Here is a 5,000-nt window from a genome sequence, read left to right as displayed (position 1 = left end):
CAAAAAGCAGAGAAAACCTGAAAGCACAGGAGAAATGAAGCACTCTTGCCACCGGGCTAATCCCAGGGAAAGGTGCTGGCCAGGAAGCAATCCCTGCCAGCCTGGGAATGAGGAGACACTGGACAGCTCCTGTCCCACTCCCACCCCTTTCCTTCTAGACCCACTCAGTCCCCTGTTTGTTATCAAAGCTCTCTGCTGAACTTTGGGGTTTGTTTAGGAGAGTGGGATAGAGCTGGGGTGCCATAGTTTTGTCCTGGATGCAAGAAAACACTTTCAGTTTAATGTAAGAAAAGGGACAGGTCCTGTTACGCCCTGGCCATGCAGGATCTGCTGTCCTTCCCAGGGAAAGGAAATTCCTGTTGTTTGTGCATCTATTTGGGCTGGATCTGTTATTTCAGGTACTTTCATAGTTTCTCCTTTTCCTTCTCTGCCTGGGCCCACTGCCTCCTGCTCCTCACTAGCCAAAAAATGCCCAAAAGGGGAAGACAGCTGTGAGGACAAAGCCCACCTTGCACGTCCCCCCAGACCTGAACACGCCCAGCCGGGAGCCCCAGTGACCCAGCCAGCACCTGAGCAGGAGTGACCTGGAAAAAGCAGCCAAACCCATCCATCCCTGCCCACTCCTGGGCACACAACAAAGCCAAGCCTGTGGGAGCCAGCAGGGCATAAAACAAGGCTGACCCGAGCAACCTCTGCCTCGCAAGCCATAAATCTTGGGGGGAATTCCTCTCCCTTTTCTCCTGGGAAGCATTTCCCTACTGTGGCTGCCACCAGCTCATGGATTTGGGTAGGAGGGGGTGGGAGCTAATCCTTTTTTCATCATGTTAAATTAAACTATAAACCATAGCTCTTAATTCCTTTTAATTAAATTTCTCCCTGGAAAACGGAAATGTTATTTTGCCATGTTTTTTCACAAAACAGGGCACAGAAGAGACGAACCCTTGGTGTTGCAGGGAGTTTTCCAGGGAGTTGTGGGGGGTGCCTGGGGCTCTCCAGGAGCTGGAGGGGACTCCATGGCTTGGAGATCTCAAATGCATCCCTTGTGCTAGACTGGCTCCCCTCCATGAAGGTAGATCTGGGAGGAGGGAAGAGCACAAATTCACCTGAGGCAGAGTTCAGTCATTTCAGGTAAGTGAAGTCTTAGTGCCAGCCCATCCCTTTGGATTCTCCTGCTGGAGAAGGACACATCTCCAAAAATTCCTGAAACACTTCTACACAGCCACAGTGCTGCCTTTCTCTGCTACACCATCCCTCTGTGGTGGTTGCTTCCCCAGTGGATGGACCTGAGAGGAATGAGGGATTTGTCTTTACAAACCAGCTGTTGGTCTGCTGGGAGATAGAACCAGCACTGGGAGATCAAAGAAACAATGGGAAGGATTCCACTGATTGATGAATGGAAAAATATTTTTACTTTTACAAATCGACTTTAGGTTTTCTGATAAATGAAATTGGACATTGAAAGATGAAAGAAACAATGGGGGAGAAAAACACCTAAATTCCATAAGAATTAAAAATTAAAAGGGAGGGTTCTATATTAGAGGGAAATCTCTGGTATCAGGCAGAAGGTTTCAGGAAGTCTGTACCTCTCAAGTACCTCAGCCAATGGGGAAAGAGAGAAGGGCAATGAGGCTGGGAAACTGGGATAAAAAGGAGGCTGCATCCTCCAAAAATCAGAGAGACCCCAGGGGAATGCCCCATGGCCTCTCCCTTTATTCGAATAAAGTGAAAGGACTTCTCTGTCTCCTTTTTGGACATAAACCTCTGGTGTTTGTGGATCAATTTTCCTAACGAATCCAAGGTGCTTTGGGGAAAAAAAAGATTAAAAAACGAGTGAGAAACCCAGCCTGGACTCGGGGACATCACAGCTGAGTTTGAGATGGGACGTTCCACACATTGTGCCCACTCCTTTTCAAATGCCCTATATAAGCAAGGACTTGTGAAATAAAAGCTCTCTGTTGGCACATGAACATTGGGGTTCTTGTAGTTTGAATTTTTTGATTCCTTGTTAAGTGGTTTGTTCTGTTGTACCCCCATGTTCTCCCCAAGCTGGTTTACCCCTGGGTTTTACCCTCCCTCAAAGCTGTCCCTCATGCCATTCCCTGCCCTTTGTTCCAGCTCTCTCCCTGCCTGTCAAGGCAACCCAGCCCTTGATTCCCGAACCTTTCCTGCCACTTAAATCCCTGACTGCACTACCCCTTTGGAATTCCCCTCCTCCTGGAAGCCCCACTGGCCCCTGTGACCCATCCTCTCCACCCTCCTACCCCAACTGGCCCCAGACACTCGATGGAATCCCCTCACTCATCCCCTGAGGATTCCCTGTTGGTTCATTGTTTGTGTCCACCCCGTGACTTGTATCTGTACAAAGCCCCTTGGACAATACAGCTGGGGGCTTTTTGGCTGCTCCCTTCACCTGGAATAAACTGTTCCTTGTGGAACCTCAAGATGGAGAGCCTTGTCCTTTCTCCTCTGCCTGGTCCCTGTCGTGGCTTGTGTCTGGCACATGAAAGCAAGTGGCTCTAAAAGTTCTGCCTCTGCTAAATCCCCATCCCCAGGCAGTTCCCCACTCCTGGCGCGGCACCGGAGTTCTAAGCGCCAGCCCGGGTTCCAGCAGCCACTTCAGGGGAGAAAAACCTTTTAAATATCCCACCAGAGCCTGCCCTGACACAGCTCCAGCCGCTCCCTCAGGTCGTGGTGCTCAAGAAATCAGCAGGATGTGGACGCAGCTCAGATCGCCAGGGTGGCTGGGCAGGGGACACCGGGCACTGGCGTGGGTCAGAGGGTCTCTCACAACCCCAGCTGGACCCTCCTGTGCCTGATTTCCATCCAAATCTCCTGCCACACATCTCAGCTCCAGCCTTCCCTTCCCTGAGACCTCTGCCATTCCCGCCCTCGGGAACAGCCTCCCGCACCCAGAGCCCTCACAGACTCAGATCCAGCCGAGACCTCTGAGCTCATCCCACGTCCCTTCCTTCCTTCCAGCCTCTGTCCCTCAGTGCTCCTGGCCTGGGGAGGTCCTGTCACCCCCGTGTCCCTCCCTGCCCCAAACCACACGCTTTGGGATCCTGCACCTTTGCAGCTGAGGAACATTCCCGGAGGCCTCGGGGCTGGCAGCCCCTGCGACCTGCACGGCGCAGGAATGTCAGGCACGTCGTGAAACGCAAATCCCGCTTCCCAGAACTGTCAGGCTCCATTAGCGCCGCCGGGGCTGACAATGAGAAGGGCTTGCGATCCCAAACCACCGCTCCGGCGAAGTTTCCTTTGCTAATGAACCACCCACAGGCTGAAACACAACTCCGGGCCCGGGCTGCGCACACACACATCCCCAGCTCCTCCGCCAGGCACAGCTGCGCCCTCGGCTTTCTCGGGGCTGCCTCCTCAACCTGCCTCAGCTCCGAGGCGTTGTTCCATGCCTGGAACACAGAGCAAATCCAGAGAGCCAGGGCGATGTTAAAATGCTGTTAAACCTTAACACCAAGCAGTGTTTGAAGTGATATTTGGTCAGCAAGCGCAAGAAAATGGGCACGTGAGGATGCAAAGATTCATCCCTGAATTTTCCTCTTCCAGGCCTCTGAGCCCGACCTCCCCACCCCGAGAAGGGACAGGCACTTCTGACACAAGGACAGATGGACACAAGGGGCATGTCACCAGGCAAAGGCCACCCAGAGCCCACCAGGAGGGACACGATGCGGGGAGGCTGAAGGGAACTTCATGGGGCAGCTGAGGGAAAGGAAAAACCATGGTTGAAATCCTGCATAAGCCAGAAATCCCTCCACGTCTCTGGAGAACACCTGCTGCTGCTCCCACTGCTTTCCTGCCTATCCCAGGCTCCAGCTGGATTTTATGGATGCAGAGGCCATAGGAGGGGACCATGGGGTCACAAAGGTTGGGGGATAAGTGACAAATACCCTTTAGGGGTGGCTTAGAGCAGTGGGAAGCTCATGGGACAAGAGCAATCCCAGCAAACCCCGTACTGTACCATCCGAGTGTTTGAAGGGAAAAGTGACACACAGGCTTTCACCAGCGGTTCTGGGGGTGTTCCTGGACATCCTGAACCCCTTTTCCTTCATGCAATGAGACCCAGGATGCAGCTGAGGTATTGGAAAAGAGCCATGCAAACACAAAGAGCTCAGTGTCGCAGGCAGTTGTTGCAAGAGATCAAAAAATTTCTCCTCTTCCTTCCCAAGCCCCCAAATGCTTCTCCACCCCCTCCAAAACCCCACAGAGCAAAGCCTCCCACCCTTCCAAATGTCTGTATTTAACACCCTAAAATTCACATTATAATGATGATCATTTGGTAGGTTTTTAGGTCCAGACACCAGTTAAAGAAACCACGAAGGGAAAAAAAACCCAAACAACCCGAAAAAACATAGATACACCAGTCAAAGAAGGAAAAACAAGGCCACTAACACTTCATCCACGGCCCAAACAACATCATAAAAACCTTGGCAACAGCCTTGCAGGGGACTAAATCCTCTGCACCCAGCACAGAGTCACACAGTTGTGTCTGCACTGATACTCTTTGCAGATTTAGGAATCACTGACGCTGGACTCTCATGGGCAGAACACTCCAGGGGTCATTAGGAAAATCCAGACATCTGCAGTTCACTAAAGAAAAATCAGTGGAATTATTCCCGTAGAAAAAGCTACAAGGACGTGCATTGGGGAGGAAACAGGTACTTAAATTAATCCTTTCCAAATGAACATATGCAATAAAAATGGAATTAACACCTGTGCAGATAAAACACTTCAGCTCCCTTACGTGGTGATGCTTGAATTGCATTTTCACTTGGTCCTAATCAGATTCCTGATAGCTCTGAACAGGATTCAGGAACCTTCTGACCTGCAGGAGTTTGGAACATTTAAGGGGGAAAAAGAATTCTTTAATACCCACTTACCAGGACAGTGTGTTCAGAGGGAATTTCAGGGGAGATAAGGAGAGGAAAGGAGATGTGGCCAGGGAGGCAAAGGGGGCTCTGGAAGTGAGAAACAGCAGCTCACAG

This window comes from Passer montanus, unplaced genomic scaffold (genome assembly GCF_014805655.1).
Source record: "Passer montanus isolate IOZ18808 unplaced genomic scaffold, ASM1480565v1 scaffold178, whole genome shotgun sequence".
Taxonomy (NCBI): domain Eukaryota; kingdom Metazoa; phylum Chordata; class Aves; order Passeriformes; family Passeridae; genus Passer; species Passer montanus.
Note: the sequence above shows the minus strand (reverse complement) of the source record.